The sequence below is a fragment of the Mirounga leonina genome, unplaced genomic scaffold, assembly GCF_011800145.1.
Source record: "Mirounga leonina isolate KUSES-001 unplaced genomic scaffold, KU_Mleo_1.0 Mir_418, whole genome shotgun sequence".
Classification (NCBI taxonomy): domain Eukaryota; kingdom Metazoa; phylum Chordata; class Mammalia; order Carnivora; family Phocidae; genus Mirounga; species Mirounga leonina.
Genome location: NW_023270739.1, coordinates 15692580 through 15711419, shown reverse-complemented (window position 1 = coordinate 15711419; position 18840 = coordinate 15692580). Strand labels below are relative to the sequence as shown.

Genomic DNA, 18840 nt, shown 5'->3' with positions numbered 1-18840 from the left:
AGGGACGAAATAGTTAAAGACCTCTGTCTGTTCCTGGGCTCTGTCTGTGGGTACTGGTGTTCCTGGAGCGCACCAAGGGAGGGACTGTCTGCTTTGTCTAGACTGGAGGAGATCGCAATACAGCTGTAGCTAGGGAGTCCCAGCTCAGCCAGAGGAGCCCTGCGTGGTGCATGAGCAATTACCAAGCTAAGAAGTTGCCTGCTGGAACCCTCCCCACCAAAGAATGCTTGGCTGCTTTCTGGGTGTCTGTCTGGATTTGGATTCCCCAAGGGTTGGAAAACCTGCCATCCCAAACACTTTCCTCTGCCTTTGCCATGGAGTGAGCTAATGGGACCAAGGCTCTACCTGAAAGCTTTTTTTAGCTCTATTGTGTGTCTAAGCCAGGGGGCGGGTGGAGAAGATGGAGAAACTGTGAGCCTTGGGGTTGTGTACATTGGCTAGGGCTAAATGTGCATTGATTAATACCAGGGTAAGAAATTGTGGCCTGAGAGTCTATGGCTAAGTGGATGCTAATTACATTTTTTTCTCACGTCCTGCCTCAGGCCAGGGCTCAGGTTGCCAAGTATAAGTGTGGGTTGGAGAACTTTTTCTTATTACTATTGTTTTCAAAAGCCATTGCATATTCAAATCCTTTATAACACAACTGAATGCACATTAGGTGAATTAAACAAACAAGAGACTCTGGTCATGGATTAATCTCCAGAAATTTGCAGTTGTCTGATCAATTCCCTTTGGGGAAAAAAAAGGCTCAAATTCCTGCTCAGAGAAGATGGACCCCCATGCTCTCAAATCTGGAAATGCCCAACACTTCAAGTTGTCCAGACATTATTGATGACTCAGCATGTGCATTGTGTTAAGAGCCAGGCCAACCTGGGTTTAAATCCAAGTTCCTCACGCATAAAATGAGTACAATAATCTCTACTCCATATTCCAATGACAAGGGAGGGCACAGGTATCACACTCCAGCTCGAATGTAAGTTCTAAATTGTTTGTGTTGGGATCTTTGTTTTTGCTAATTGAGGCCCACTGGCTCCTGTTGGGCAAGCACAATGCAGGAACATCTCTTCCTGTCTTCAGAACATCAGAGCTACAGTGGGTCATAGTAGACACACAATAGTAACTTGATCAAGATTATGTTTTAAAACTTTTTCTAAAAAAGATTTTAAGTGATCTCTACACCCAATGTGGGACTTGAAATCACAACCCTGAGATTAAGAGTCACATGGTCTACCAACTGAGTCAGTCAGATATCTCCAAGATTATTTTTTAAAGTCTTTCTTTGACTATTTGATTTACCATGTTCTTTAAGGCCTGGATATAAGCCTTGTAGCAGGTCATATTACAACTGGACAGACCATTCTGTATCACTTATACCTGCATGCTGCACATTATTTTTTATTAATTTTTTTGCCCCTGGCCAGTTTTATCACCTGGGTCATCCACCTTGTCCTTGCTTTCACCTCACCTTTTCTGGAGCAATTTGAAACTGTAGGTCTCTCTCAGACAGAGTGGCTTTGAGTTCCTATTATGAAATTCACAACTATTTGGTTAGTTTCATCACCAGGATCACCACTCCTTATCACCTTCAGTGACATCATTAAGTATCTAAGGTTCCTGACTAGGCCAGGAGACTTAAAAAATCTTCTTGAGGATTCCATAGGGCTTTCTCCTGTGATTGAGGGAGACAGAAGTGCTTAGATGGATTACTGAGATCTAATAACATTTCCTGGTAGAAGGCTTTAAAAGTGAAATTGTGGAAATGTTTGGCCACTCATCCAGGAAACAGTTGTTAAAAAGTAAATCCACCCAGCCCACTAGAATGTAAGCACTCTGAGGACAGGATTCATATGATTGTTCCATTGCTGTGCCCCAGTGCTTTGAACAGTGACTAGCTTGAAAAATGTTTGTTGAATCAACAAGTGAGAGCCTTGTAGAGCCCTTATAACTTACAAGTGTACAAATCACTATGAAAGAAATGGAGGCATGGAAGAAGGAAGGCCTGAATCAGCTTGAGGGAGCCATGGAAGAATCATTAGGGGGGTGTTTTTTGAGCTATGGTTTGAAGGATGTTCAAATTAATGCATGATGGAATTTCAGACAGAGGAACTAGTGTGTATGAAGCAGACAGAGAAATAAGATAGCATGGTATATTCCAGGAATTGAAAACAGTTTGGGATGGCAGATGTTGGTAGGACATGATTTGGCAAGATGTCAGAAGATAGATCATTAATGATTTTCCATGCCCTGCTAAAGAGTTTGGATTTTATCCTGTAGGTAATAGGTGAGTCACTGGTGTTGAAAGCAGGAAAGTGACAAAATGTATTTTAGAGTGGTCTCTCCAGAGGACAGATTTGATAAAATAAGAGAGAGACAGGTAGACATGGAAGATCATTGTAGTGGCGTAGAGAATGAGAGAGGAGAGATGCCTAAGGCAGAGCAGTGGGATGGAGAAAAAATGGGCTTGATATACTTTCAAGAAGTAAAGTTTATATACAAGTTGGATTCAAAAAAGAAGGAAGAGCTAAGAGGTTCTCCTAAGAGGTTACTGATTTGGGCATCCCAACCAATGGAAAGGAAGTGATTTGCAGGCAAGGAGATGAGGGAACATTACCAAGGCTTACCATGGAGAGCGGAAAGAGAAGAAGCCTGTGAACAAAAACCCAGGAAACACCAAGATTTAAGCATCAGGCAGCGATAAGGGAAAAACGAGGAAAAAGAGGTGCCATAGACCAAAGGAAAGGAGGGTTTCAAGAATGAGGACACCCTCAATAATGCCACGTGAATAAAGACCACTGGATCAGGAACTAAGATGATGGGAGCAGGGGTATTTTGGTAGTAAAGTAGGGGCTTTACCTGGGTTACAGAGGAAATGGGAGGTTATAAAGTGATGACAGCAAGTGTGGACCCTTATTTATGGATATTCAATTGGCAAAGGGGAAAGGAAAAAGCAGTAGAACTGAACTCAGAGACATACATAGGCTTGAGGAAAGTTTTTGATGTTATGTTTTTTGTTTTATTTTGTTTCCAAAGGTACAACAGACCTGTGGAAGGGAAAATAATTTGGAGAGACAGAAAGAGTAAAAATATAGGCAGGAGGGTTTTTTTTGTTTTGTTTTGGTTTGGTTTTTTTATGGAACAAGGTAATGGGATTTAGTTAAGGAGAGAGGAATTAGTCTTGGTTAGAAAGAGGGACCTTCCTCCTTTGGACATGGAGTAGGTTGGGGGCAGATACAGATAAGCAACTGCACCACAATTTAAAACAGCCAACTTGCCTTATAATAGATGGCCTCTATGACACTATCCAGAAAAAAAGAGAAAAGATCCTAGGAACTACAAACTCCTAAGTCTCTCTCCATCCTCTTTCCTGCCCAGCATAAAAAGGCTGGGTAAAAAAGCATGGGTTCTAAAAGCCCAGGGCCAGATGGCTTCCCAGGGGAATTCTACCAAACATTTAAAGAAGAATTAATAACTATTCTTCTGAAACTGTTCCAAAAAATAGAAATGGAAGGAAAACTTCCAAACTCGTTTTATGAGGCCAGCATTACCTTGATCCCCAAACCAGACAAAGACCCCAACAAAAAAGAGAATTACAGACCAATATCCTTGATGAACATGGATGCAAAAATTCTCACCAAAATACTAGCCAATAGGATCCAACAGTACATTAAAAGGATTATTCACCATGACCAAGTGAGATTTATCCCTGGGCTGCAAGGTTAGTTCAACATCCGCAAATCAATCAATGTGATATAATACATTAATAAAAGAAAGAACAAGAACCATATGATCCTCTCAATAGATGCAGAAAAAGCATTTGACAAAGTACAGCACCCTTTCTTGATTAAAACTCTTCAGAGTATAGGCATAGAGGGTACATACCTCAATATCATAAAAGCCATCTATGAAAAACCTACAGCGAATATCATTCTCAATGGGGAAAAACTGAGAGCTTTTCCCCTAAGGTCAAGAACAAGGCAGGGATGTCCACTATCACCACTGCTATTCAACATAGTACCAGAAGTCCTAGCCACAGCAATCAGACAACAAAAAGAAATAAAGGCATCTAAATTGGCAAAGAAGAAGTCAAACTCTCGCTCTTTGCAGATGATATGACACTTTATGTGGAAAACCTAAAAGACTCCACCCCAAAACTGCTAGAACTCATACAGGAATTCAGTCAAGTGGCAAGATATAAAATCAATCCACAGAAATCAGTGGCATTCCTATACACCAACAACAAGACAGAAGAAAGAGAAATTAAGGAGTCGATCCCATTTACAATTGCACCCAAAACCATAAGATATCTAGGAATAAATCTAACCAAAGAGGCAAAGAATCTGTACTCAGAAAACTATAAAATACTCATGAAAGAAATTGAGGAAAACATAAAGAAATGGAAAAAGATTCCATGCTCATGGATTGGAAGAACAAATATTGTTAAAATGCTATGCTACCTAGAGCAATTGACACATTTAATGCAATCCCTATCAAAATACCATCAACTTTTTTCAAAGAAATGGAACAAATAATCCTAAAATTTGTATGGAACCAGAAAACACCTCAAATAGCCGGAGGAACGTTGAAAAAGAAAAGCAAAGCTGGTGGCATCACAATTCTGGACTTCAAGCTCTATTACAAAGCTGTAATCATCAAGACAGTATGGTACTGGCACAAAAACAGACACATAGATCAATGGAACAGAACAGAGAGCCCAGAAATGGACCCTCAACTCTATGGTCAACTAATCTTCGACAAAGCAGGAAAGAATGTCCAATGGAGAAAAGACAGTCTCTTCAACAAATGGTGTTGGGAAAATTGGACATGCAGAAGAACGAAACTGGACCATTTCCTTACACCACACACAAAAATAGACTCCAAATGGTTGAAAGACCTAAATGTGAGACAGGAGTCCATCAACATCCTAAAGGAGAACACAGGCAGCAACCTCTTCGACCTCAACTGCAGCAACTTCTTCCTAGAAACATTGCCAAAGGCAAGGGAAGCAAGGGCAAAAATGAATTATTGGGACCTCATCAAGATAAAAAGCTTTTGCACAGCAAAAGAAACAGTCAACAAAACCAAAAGACACCCAACAGAATGGGAGAAGATATTTGCAAATGACATATCAGATAAAGGGCTAGTATCCAAAATCTATAAATAACTTCTTAAACTCAACACCCAAAGAACAAATGATCCAATCAAGAAATGGGCAGAAGACATGAACAGACATTTTTCCAAAGAAGACTTCCAGATGGCCAGCAGACACATGAAAAAGTGCTCAACATTGCTCAGCATCAGGGAATCCAAATCAAAACCACACCAGTCAGAATGGCTAAAATTAACAAGTCAGGAAACGACAGATGTTGGTGGGGATGCAGAGAAAGGGGAACCCTCCTACACTGTTGGTGGGAATGCAAGCTGGTGCAGCCACTCTGGAAAACAGTATGGAGGGTCCTCAAAAATTTGAAAATAAAGCTACCATACGACCCAGCAATTGCACTACTGGGCATTTACCCCAAAGATACAAATGTAGGGATCCGAAGGGGTACGTGCACCCTGATGTTTATAGCAGCAATGTCCGCAATAGCCAAACTGTCAAGAGAGCCAAGATGTCCATTGACAGATGAATGGATAAAGAAGATGTGGTATATATATACAATGGAATATTATGCAGCCATCAAAAAGAATGAAATCTTGCCTTTTGCAATGACGTGGATGGAACTAGAGGGTATTATGGTGAGTGAAATAAGCCAATCAGAGAAAGACATGTATCATATGACCTCAATGATATGAGGAATTCTTAATCTCAGGAAACAAACTGAGGGTTGCTGGAGTGGTGGGGGGTGGGAGCCATGGGGTGGCTGGGTGATAGACATTGGGGAGGGTATGTGTTATGGTGAGCACTGTGAAGTGTGCAAGACTGTTGAATCACAGATCTGTATCTCTGAAGCAAATAATACATTATATGTTTAAAAAAGAAGAAGAAGAAGAAGAGGATAGGAGGGGAAGAATGAAGGGGGGAAATCGGAGGGAGAGACGAACCATGAGTGACTATGGACTCTGAAAAACAAGCTGAGGGTTCTAGAGGGGAGGGGGTGGGAGGATGGGTTGTCCTGGTGATGGGTATTAAAGAGGGCATGTTCTGCATGGAGCACTGGGTGTTATATGCAAACAATGAATCATGGAACACCTCATCAAAAACTAATGATGTAATGTATGGTGATTAACATAAAAAAAAAAAAAGCATGGGCTCTGGGGTAGACCCCATGGGTTCACACAACAGTTATATTACTTATTGCCCATGCAACCTTGGGCAACTTCTTCACTTTTGTGTGTCACAATTACTTCATCTGCAAAATGAATATAATAGACAACACTACCTACTAATAAGAGGTGGGTAAGGAATAAATAATAGGAAAAACACTCAGAATAGTGCCTGTCAATAGCAGGCACAGAATAAATGCCAGCTCCTGTGATACTAGGAAATCTGGTAGGCTCACCAGACACTAAAAGCAAACACAACTCGTGGGAAGACAGATGCTAAGATTTATAATACAAAAATGAGACCTTTCAGTTTCACCAAGAATAAGACAATGTCTTTGTTAAGTGAACAAAAGCCTAACTTGAATCATGAAACAGACTCACAGCCCCTCAGTCAATCCCAAAACTTGAGTCAGTTTATAGAACCCCTTGAATGAAGGGGGAGGCTGGGTCCCATTGATGACCAATACACTGTCAAAAATTCATGCTGTTAATCTTCCTCCTAATCTTCCCCCAGAGAGGTCTACAGCCTTTTTTTCCAGGAAAACTGTGCATTGGGGAAAATAAATAATCAGAACTTTTGTGGACTGTCGGACATTGGCTCTGAACTGACACTGATTTTAGGAGCCCCAAAATATCACTATGGTATGGTCAGAGTAGGGGTTTATGGAGATCAAGTTGATGAGACTTTAGCTCAGTTTTATCTAGCAGTATGCACAGTGGGTCCCTGAACCCACCTTGTGGTTATTTCCCCAGATCTGAAATGCATGATAAGAATACACATACTCAGCAGATGGCAGAATCCCCACATTGGTCCTTGACCTGTGGAGTGAGGCCATTATCATGGAAAAGGCCAAATGACAGCTACTAGTACTGCCTCTTCCTAGAAAAATAGTAAACCAAAAGAAATACAGCATTCTTGGAGGGATTTCAGGGATTAGTGCCACCAATGAGGACTTAAAAGATGGAGAAATGGTGATCCTACCACATCCCCACTCACCTTGCCTATTTGGCCTACACAGAAGACAGATGGACCTTGAAGAATGACAGTGGACTATTACAAGCCTAACCAGGTGATGACTCCCATTACAACTGCTATATCAAATGTGTTGTTATTACTTGAGCAAATTAACACATCCCCTGGTACCTGGTATGCAGCTATTGATCTGGAAAATGCCTTTTTGTTCATCCCTGTCCATAGGCCCACCAGAAGCAATTCGCTTTCAGCTGGCAAGACCAGCAATACATTTTCATTGTCTTATCTCAGAAGTATGTCAACTCTTCAACCCTACATCATACTTTAGTTTTCAGGAATCTAGATCACCTTTCCCTTCTATAAGATATACTGGTCCATTACATTGATGACACTATGCTGATTGGACCTAGTGGGAAAGAAATAGCAACTACTCTACACTGATTGATAAGATGTTTACATGTCAGAATATGGCAAATAAATCCAACTAAAATTTAGGTTCTTTTACCACAGTGAGGTTTCTAGGACCCCAGTGGTATGAAGCATGTCAGAATATATTTTCTAAGGTAGAAGATAAGTGGCCCTTTTTAGATTTTGGAGGCAACATATTCCTCATTTGAGTGCATTACTCCAGCCCATTTACTAAATGACCTGAAAAGTTGTTAATTTTGAGTGGGCCCAGAACAAAAAAAGACTCTGCAATGGGTCCAGGTGGCTGTACATGCTGCTCTGCCACTTGGGCCACCTAATCCAGCTGATCCAGTGGTGCTTGAGTGTCAGTGGCAGATAGGGATGCTGTTTGGAGCCTTTTGCAGGTCTCTGTAGGTGAATTGCTGCACAATACTGCCATTTCTGTGGATAACTACTTTCCTTTTCAGAAACAGTTCTTGGCCTGCTACCTTTGTAGAGACTGGACACTTAACTATAGACTAAAACATTACCATGTGACCTGGGATGCCAGTCATGAACTGGGTGTTATCTGACCCATGGGTGTGCACAGAGCACTTCATCAACAGATGCAAGTGGTTATTTATGTGATCAGGACCAAGTAGGCCATAAAGACACAAGTGAGTTATATGACAAAGTGGCCCAAATGCCCATAGTCTTTACTCCTACTATAATACCTTTTCTCTCTCAGCCTGCACTGTTACTCCAGAAGAGTCCTCTACCATCAGTTGGCAGAGAAGACTCAGGCTTTGCTTACAGGTAGTTCTGCATTATATCAGGCACCACCAGAAAGTGGACAGCTGCAACACTATAGTCCCTTTCTGGGACATCCCTGAAGGACAGTGGTGGAGAGAAATCCTAACAGTGGGAAGAACTCCGAGCAGTGCACCTGGTTGATCACTTTACTTGGAAAGAGAAATCGCCAGACATGTGATTGATTATACACTGATTTATGGTCTGTGGCCAATGGTTTGGCTGGATGATGAAGGACTTGGAAGGAATATGATTAGAAAACTAATGACAAGGAAATGTGGGGAAGAGGTAAGTGAATAGACTTCTCTGAATGGGTAAGAGCGTGAAGAAATTTGTGTACGTGTAAGGCTCACCAAAAGGTGATCTCAGCAGAGGAGGATTTTAACAATGTGGATAGAATTATCTATTCTGTATATACCAGTCAGCCTCTTTCCCCAGCCACCCTGTCATTGCCCAATAGGCTCATGAACAAAGTGACCATGGTGGTAGGGATGGTGGTTATGCATGGGCTCAACAACATACACTACTGAAACTCAGCAAGCTCAATCTGGCTACAGCTGCTGCTAAATGCCCATGTATCCACAGCACAGACCTACACTGAGTACCCGATATGGCACTGTTCCCCAAGATCATCAGCCAGCTGTCTGGCCCCTTCCATCATGAAAGGGGAAACATTTTGTTCATACTGGAATAGACAGTCTGGATATAAATTTGCCCTCCCTGCATGCAATGCTTTTGCTAAAACCACCATCTGTGGACTCATACAATGCCTCATCTACCATTATGATATTGCACACAGCAGCACTTCTGGTCAAGGAACTCACTTCACAGCAAGAGAAGTGCAGCAATGGACCCATGCTCATAGAATTCACTGGTCTTACCATGTTCCCACCATCCTGAAGCAACTGTCTTGAGAGAATGGTGAAATGTCCTTTGAAGACTCAGTCACAGTGCAATCTAGGTGGGAATGCCTTGCAGAGCTGAGGCAAGGTTCTTTAGAAGGCCATATGTGCTCTGAATCAGCATCTAATATATGGTGCGATTTCTCTGATATAGCTAGGAATCACGGGTCTAGCAGTTAAGGGGTAGAAATAGGAGTGGCACTATTACCCCTAGTGACCCACTAGGAAAATTTTTGCTTCCTATTCCTGTGACCTTATGCTCTGCTGGCCTAGAAGCCTTAGCTCCAAAGGGAGGAATGACTCCCTCAGGAGAGACAACAATGATTTCATTGAACTGGAAATTAAAACTGCTGCCTTGCCACCTTGTACTACTCATGCTTCTGAATCAACAGACTAAGAAGGGAGTTACTGTGCTGATTTGGTGATAGATCTCAATTACCAAGGGGAAATTGGATTACTAGTCCACTAAAAAGGTAAATAAGAGTATATTTGGAATACAGAGCATCTCTTAGTATTACTATGCCCTGTGATTAAGGTCAATGGAAAACTACAACAACCCAGTCCAAGTAAGACTACGGATGGCCCAAACTCTTCATGAATGAAACTTTGGGTCACCTTGCCAGATAAAGAACCACTTCCAGCTGAGATACTTGCTGAAGGCAAAGAAAATACAGAATGGACGGTGGATGAAGGTAGTTATAAATACAAATTACAACCATGTAACCAGTTACAGAAATGAGGACTGTGATTGTCATCAATATTTTTTCCTTATTTTGTTATAAATATGCTTATGTGTGCGTATATTTGTATATTTATATTTAAATATATTTATTTTATTTCTCTCTAATCCCTTTATCTGTAACATAAGATATATTGATTTTATATTGTGGTATTTAAGTATTGTTAACTTTACCTCATAGTATTTGAGTAATGGGATACCAAGGAGAAGAGTAAATACCACTCAAGTATTCTACTTTCTCTTCTGGGGAAGGGGTTAGTGCATTTTTGGTTATAGGCAGGATAGTTGTATCATGTTAAGTAGAATTATGACCTTATTATTGTCTTCATGTGGAGATTAAGTATAGTTTAAGGAGATGCATGTGGGTGCCAAATTGATAAGGGGTGGAGTTGTGTTATTTAATTTTGTGTCAACTTGACTGGACCATAGGGTGCCCAGATATTTTGTTAAACATTCTTTTGATTGTTTCTGTGAGGGTGTTTTAAGGTGACATTAATATCTAAATTGGTAGGCTGAGTAAAACACCCTCTCTAATGTGTGTGGGCCTCGTCCAATTAGTTGAGGGCCTGAATAGAACAAAAATGCTGGTCCTCTGAGTAAGAGAGAATTCTTCCTGACTGATTACCCTCAGACTAAAACATTGGCTTTCTTCCTGCCTTTAGACACAAATGGAAACATTGGCTCTTGGGTCTCCTGGTTGCCGGCTTACCCTGCAGATCTTGGGATTTGCCTGCCTCTGTAATAGTGTGAGCCAATTTCTTTTAATAAATCTCTTTAGAGGTGCCTGGCTCTTTCAGTCAGTGGAGCATGTTATTCTTGATCTCAGGGTTGTGAGTTCAAGCCCTACGTTGGTATAGAGATTACAAAAAAATCTTTAAATAAATAAATCTCTTTACGTAGACACACACACACACACTTTAAATGAATCCATAAAGTAGCATGTCCTTAAGATTTATACGACCATATTAGGTTGGAATTGTATTAATATAGTCAATAAGACTAGTCTACAAATGTCTTCTAGCAATCCTGGACCTTCCTCTCCAGCCCTGCCTCCTTCCCTCCTTGAACCGATGAGGGCACTAACCTAGAGACTTATAAATTATTTTTTATCTACATATGCTTTGCTTTTTCCTCTCTTGGATTTACCTTGGGTAAGCTGTGTCTCTCTCCACCACGTATCAGTGATTTCAGGCCAGCATTCACGGGACTGTAGCCAGTACATAAAACATTCAGGAGACCTCCCTGTCAGCATGGGGTTGTCCAAATGCATGCAGGGGTCCCCCCAATAGGCACACTGTCCTCACAACACCCATTCAGCTCTTGGCTAGCTATTCCTTGCAGATTCCTCTCTTGACCTATTCCCAAATGGTTCTGACCAGTCCTTTTCATTTCATTTGTATATTTGCATAAAGCAATGAAGCATATCCTTGCTGGGACTGCAGAGCAAATTGGTGGCATGCCTTCTGAGAGTTCCAAGGTTGTCATGGGCATGATAGCAATACCCTGCTTTAACTGAAAGTCAGTTCTAAACTCTCCAGGGAGTTCCAGAGGTGCATGCTCTTCATTCTTTTGGATACATAGCAGACACCCAGAGTGTCCTGAGGTGCCCTAATAACAAAAGCCCATTTCCTCCACATACCAGGAGAAAAGGACCAGGTCGGTTTTATTTCCTTAGTGATCTGCTGAAATCTCTCTCCGATTGAAAATCATCTTTTTCATAACACTGAAAAGATGTAACATTAGCTTAATCATTCCCAAATGAATCCTGAAAAATATTTGGAAACAGTACACTTATACAAAATCATTTCAGCATTACTAGAAAGTTTCAGCCATATGCTATAAACTTGTACTTTTAAGTGGCGACCATGTGGTCTGCCTTCGGAACATCCAGTTCTTTCTTTTTTATAGAATTTAAACCCCTGACACTTGTTTTAAGACCTAAAAAAACCTTTAGTGCTTAGCAAAATGCAGAACCTGGCATGGTCATAAAGAAGATATATTTGATTTTACTCCTTGAAGCCATAAAAAAAAAAAAAGAAAAAGAAAAAGAAAAAAGACACAGGATACTGTCTGTAGGAAAACTAAAATGGCAGCTGCAACTTCTTCCCAGAAGTCTCTGGGAGGAGACATGTAAGGTCACTCCTTATTCTCCTGGGTTCCAGGAAAGCAATTTACCCCTCCACCCCCCATCTAAAGCAAAGAGCACCGGGGAGAGATCCAACTCTCAACAGAGCCTGTCTTGATTGAGAAAGTTAACACTTCAAGAAAAGGATTCTGTCTTCTTTCAAGGTTCTTGAAAAGGATCCTTGCCAAACCCAGCCCCAAGATAGAAAAAGTTCTTTTTCTAAGACTTGAGAATTCATCACCAACTTGTATTAGCAATTGGACCTGTGAAGAATTCTATCAAATCATGCAGCCTAAGGGACCTAATTTAATAAAAAAAATTTTTTTTGAAATTAGAGTCTAAGTGGGATATCAAGGAGAAAATTCCAGTGCCAGGGAATGATGGAAATTCACACTGGATGTATAGTGCACTCCTAGGAAGAAAGGCCACCACATTGGAATCCAGCACCTGTGAGATGATGAACAAAAGCTTCTAAGAGGGTAACTCTCTTTTGGGAACATGAAGGAGAGAGATTCGCAGTTCTAATCTACTGATAGTTTAATACTGTATTGAAGGAAAGCATTGATGTGTCATTAGCAACATCTTCCTACCAGTCTGGCTCTAGCTTCTCTGGATTTTGGGAAAGGTTTAGACAAAAAAAGATGGTTGAGAAGGTGTAGAACAATCTCCTTTCACCTGTTTTGTATTGTATTGATTTTTTGTGCCTAGTAGAGTGCTTTGTACAAAAGACTCAATATATACTTGTTGTTGAAGGAATTAATTAATTAATTTTGTATGTATATAGGCCCATACATTGGGCAAAAATATTTTGGCACAATTTGATTCCTTCCAAAGTAATTAAAAATGAGCAAATGTGAGAGCAAAAGAGTGAGCTAATTTGAACATACAATATCTAACGTTTAAAAAAGACCATGCCTTATTTCCAAATAATGAATTTTGTGGTCCAAAAAACAGAGGAGCTGCATACCATGAAATGAAGCAAAGGCAATTAAGTCTATAACAGGATGTTAAAATTGAACTTATGACTAGGCCCCAAAATATAATTGACTGGAAATTCCAAAACGAAGTAGCAACTTGCTAACTGCATATTGATCAATGGAAATGATCCTGAGGAACAGGTAGATGAGTTTTTGACCCCTAAGCCAGGTCAAGACCATAAAAAGGGAGAGGTAGCAGGTGATCTACTTACTATACATCACCTCTAGTCTAGTGAGAAGAGATTTTGAGGAAACCACTATGCAGTTAGGAGTAATCTGACCCCTTACCTGGGAAATCTATAAGACAAAGAGGGTTGTCCAATGTTTTAGCACTGGAGTCAGGACATGTTGGAGCAACGGATGCAAGATTTCTTTAAGGATCAAATGTGGACCAATCGAGAGAGAGAGAGAGAGAGAGAAAGAGAGATGGGTTATTTCTTGAGGTACAGAAGGATCCAGCAACAAGAATCTGGAGGTGAACACCTTTGGTAAGGAAGGAATCAATAGCAACCACTCAAAAGAGACATGTTTTGCATCTTTCTGGATGAAGGGATCTGCAGAGAGGAACCCAGTGGAGAACTGCCTGAGAGCCTATCAAAATACCCCTACTGAGACAGAATCTGCCAGGCTCAGAGAACAGGAAACCAGATGATGTGGCTCCATTAAGAACTTTCTTTACCACTCCCTTCTGACCTCTGAGAGATCAGAAACTTCTGGCCAGGAGGGAGTGGATGGAGAGAGAAGAGAAGATAGGATAGGAAAATATAGAAGAAATCCACCAACCTTCCCCTTCCTGACTGCAGTTTTCCAACCTGAAATACACCCTAAGTAAGAAGGAAAGAATAATTAACTTGAAATCAATTTGGGATTTTTTTTAACATTTTAGAATCTCATTAAACTTTATAAATTGAGACTATGATCTCAATTTAAAGTAATTGTACATGGGGTGCCTGGGTGGCTCAGTCATTGAGCGTCTGCCTTCCGCTTGGGTCATAGTTCCAGGGTCCTGGGATCCAACCCTGCATTGGGCTCCCTGCTTGTCGGGAAGCCTCCCTCTCCCACTCTCCCTGCTTGTGTTCCTGCTCTTGCTGTCTCTCTCTCTCACTCTCTGTCAAATAAATAAATAAAATCTTTAAAAAATTTTTTAAAAATAAAGTAATTGTACAACTGTTTGTTACCTAAATGTGTACAGAAAAATCATGGGAGTGCCCATAGGCAGATCCTGATTTGAGGGGACCCTCATTCAGAAAAATAAAATTGTGATTATAGGAAAAGAAATCACAATAAATTACAGATTTTTAAAAGCTGACAAATAACACACATATATCATAAAATAACATTTTTGTTAGCTGTCTGGCACATTGATATATTTTCTAAATAAAATTTTTGTTTGAATATTCTTTAATTGCTCCTTAAATATTTTCTGCAAAGAGAATAAAAAATATTGTATTTTTGTTGATCAAACTTTATAGTACCAATGTAGATTTGTGCCCTACATAGATATTTTATGATAAATTCCATTTCCTTTTTTTTCCAATTAAAAAAAGAAAAATAATAGATGCATGTAGCATTTATTGTAAGTAGGATTCTATGAGAAATGAATGAATCCTCTGCTTATAGTCTTATATGTGTAACAATTAGAAAAGTTTTCAACAAACTTGTTTCTGGTTCCGTATCGTTCAAACCTGGTCTCTTTTTACCCAGGCGTAGTGTGACACATTCACATCTAGATACGACCTTTGCTTTGTATCCTATCATTGTAACTCCAATGAGTTAATCTGGTAAGCAGCAGAGGCAAAATTCAGTCAGACTCCTGCTTTTGTGGAGCTTTTGGCCTTTTCTGTGTAGAAACAAATGCTAATCAATTAACCACACTAAAAAGACGTGAGGTAAGTATTTTGAAGGAAAGGAGCATTGCTCTACAAGAGTGCATAAGAAAGGAACTTCATCAGTAATTATTTTATAGTGGATACTGGATTAATAAAACAAAAGTTCAGGTAATGTGGCTGTAGTCAGAAGCCTGTCTGACTCCATCTTAAAGCCCTTGGTTGATTAACATCTTAGAGCCTACCCACATTCCAGAATCTCATTTCTCTCTGTGCACTTGGTATTGGGAATTCTTCTTAGTGCCTGTTCTCAGGCTCTGTTACCACTACTGGCATCTACGCTGCTCTGCCAACCGTGTTGTTTTCCTGGAGTGTTGTTTTCCTGGAACACAGCAAGGAGAGAACTCAGTCTGGCTTGAATCTGAAAACTCCATTGAACTCAAGCTGCCTCTTGGCATCTCAGAGTCTACTTGTACATAGGCTGGGCTTCTGTCCAAATTAAGCAATCTTTCACCACTACCTTCTAATTCTGCACCTTTATCCCATCACCATAACACCTTTTATCCCATAATATGCAGTGGGGTAGGGGGGTGGGCAATATCAAGAGAAGATGAATTGAATCAACAAATGTAACATTTGCCTTAAATTGCGGGTTGTGTTTTCCTGAGAATGTATCATCCTCTTGTGAGCCAAATACAGGTAACCAGTATTTGAAAACCTGCTTCTGAGTGTGTAGCAGGTCCTCTGCTTCCTAATGATCTGAGGTGCTTATTTAAAAATACAGATTTCAAGCTCCACTCTGGAACTACTTCTCAGAGGATCTGGAGACTGAGACCTGGGAATCTGAATGTTTATTTAGCCCCACTCCCTAGTGAATGTTTTGTACATTAAAGTTTGAGAATGACTCCACTAAGGATACATAGATGACTTTCCCAATGCCTTCCCATCAAGAGATAAGTTGGATGCTCAGACTGTATGACACCAATATGACAAATGCAGGGAAAAATATCAGCTTGTAAGGTAATCACTGGAGGAAACTATAAAATATGCTAAACTAAAAGGTTGACAGCATGAATAAAAATGACCAAGGTACAAATTGATTTTTTTTAAGATTTTATTTATTTATTTGAGAGAGAGAGACTGAGAGAGAGAGCACATGAGAGGGGGGAGGGTTGGGAGGGTCAGAGGGAGAAGCAGACTCCCTGACGAGCAGGGAGCCCAATGCGGGACTCGATCCAGGGACTCCAGGATCATGACCTGAGCCGAAGGCAGTCGCTTAACCAACTGAGCCACCCAGGCGCCTGGTAAAAATTGATTCTTTACAGCATTGTTGAAGTAGCAAAAGTGTCCACATATGAGGTACTAATTAAGTAAACTCTAATACATTCAAACAAAGAAATACTATGCAGCTATATAAAAAATAGAACACTATATATTGCTAAGATATGTTGTTGAAAAAAGGAAATGTCTGAGCAGTACATATGGTGTACTGTCTTTTACATGAGAAAGAGGAAAGTACTTTCTAGGGAGAAGAAGGTAAACTACGTATTTATATTTGCTTGTGTTCCCATGAGGAAATGCTGGAGGGATACAGAAGAAAGAAACACAAGTGATGTGACTTGTTTGCTGTAATAAATTCACTGGCTCACACTTCTCTTTCTCCACTCTTTTTGGATAGTGTCTTGCCACACTGTCTCTGGCTTGACCATGTAATTTTCTTTGGCCAATGTGAGGCAAGCAGAATTGGGGAATTGCCTTGTCTTGCTGCTCTTGGAGCCCTCTGAGCGCCATGTGAAGAAGCTCAGGCTAGCCGAAAAGATGATGAGAGACACATGATCCAACTGCCTACCCACTTCCCACCCCCATAACCTAGTCAACAGCTTATCAACTGCAGAGTGATATGGAATAAAGGCTGTATTAGAAGGATTAGACCTTGCACAATTAAAAGACGTTAGCCAGAGACCACAAAGGAGAGCTGCTAAAGAAATCTATGGAAGGCTTCTGCTTTTTTATCTGATGCTGTTCCTGAAGTCACCGAATGTCAGCAGAGCAGGTAGTCAAAAAGAAAAGGTGAATACAAAGCAAGAGATTGAGGACAAACTGGAACCTGTGCCTGTCTCCAATTGCATCAAATTTCTTTGCTGTGGATAAGTACATATGCCTGGTTCAGGACTCAGGAAAGCAGGAGGAAATCCATAGGAGCTGAAGGAGTGTGGATCTTGCCAATGCCCCATGGCAAAGGGTGACCCAGTTAGTTGGTCAACAACAAAGTGCAGGAGCTACAGTGGTACCTGGGGCCCTAAACCAACATTCCAAGCATAATGTCAGTCACTTCCTTCTACCCTCTAAACATCATGCAAGTATCTTGTGTTGTCTACCTTAATCCAGAATTATATAGGGAAGGGAAATGTACTTGCAGGTAAGCTAAGTGAACACTGTATAATTATCGCACCAATCCTAGATCACCAGCCTCCAGCCAAGTGGTCAACTAACCCCAGAAGCATGGAGTATAGTCAGCAGAGTTCCATCAAGATCACCCAGACTAGAAAACTTATTCAGCCCACTACAGAATCACAAGCTAAATAAACTGTTGTTTTAAGCCACTGAGCTTGTTGCATGAGGAAGGCTAGTAGCTAGTAGCTAGACTTCTTAGTGTATACCTTATTCTGTAAGACTTGTATCATTTAATTTTTTGAACCATGTAATATATTACTAATAAAGAATAAAATTAACTTAAAAATATCTGGAAGGACTGTAGTATGTTACTGGGTAGCTTATTAGTTATTGAAAAGGCACCATCTAAAGGGGTATGTAGTTCAGAGAGGCAGGAGAGATGTGTGTAAATCAATTGAGTCTCCCACAGCCTTGTCCATTTCAGATGTGGAATAAGCATCCACCTCTGTCAGATACCTACCTAGGAGTCAACCTGTCTTTTTGCCTCTCTTTCATCCTTGATCCCAATCTATCCCCAAGGCTATGGATTCCATGTCTGAGATATCTCTTAAATATTCTTATTGTCTCCACTGCCATCACTATAGCCCAGGTTATTCCAACAACATCCCAACTCATATCCCTGATGCCACATTGCCTCTCTCCAATCCATTCTCTGTATTTAATAGGCGTTAAAATATGAACCAGACCATGTCATCCCCTTGCTCCATTTCCTGCTTTAAGTCTTCAATGTTTTCCAATTAAAATTTGAATTTATACAAAGTCTTTCCCTGATTTATAAGATCCTATAAGACCCTGCTCTTATCAACCTCTCTGATCTCCAGTGTCACTCTCCCAGACCCATCCCAGTTGACCCCAACTACAGTAGCCTTCTTTCAGTTCCTCAAACACTCAACACTTATGCTCTTTCATATCTTTGGATTTGCACATGACATTTCTTATGCCTATTTCTTTCTCTCCCTAATAGAATATAAACTCCATGAGGGCAGGACCCTGTCTACCTTGTTTATTATTGTGTCCCTGAGGCCTATCAGAGTGCTTTACACAGTGGGTCCTCAACAAATACTTGACAGATGAATGAAAGAATGAATGAATGAATGAATGAATGAAGCAAGGTGGATTGAAGTATCTATCTCCTTCCAATTCCCTTTGAGTATCCATTTAAACATACCATGTATCTTCTTAGATTTATCTGGCTCTATTCCTTGCTTCACTCAGTTGTCTATTGCAATGTCTATTCCTCAGAAAGGCCTGCCCTGACTCCATCTCATGTAGTCTGCACTTGACCCTAAGTCCTTATATATTTATCACTCTTTGAAAATAGATTGTGTATTTATATAATGGCAGGAATTGAGCTTATCAAGAGCTGTATCTGTAGCACCTAGA

The 18840-nt window shown here is 40.5% G+C and overlaps 1 pseudogene; it reads left to right on the top strand.

Annotated features, from left to right (window-relative positions):
* Positions 1 to 902: 902 nt before the first annotated feature.
* Positions 903 to 18840, top strand: part of LOC117998483 — a 41618-nt pseudogene continuing 23680 nt past the window's right edge.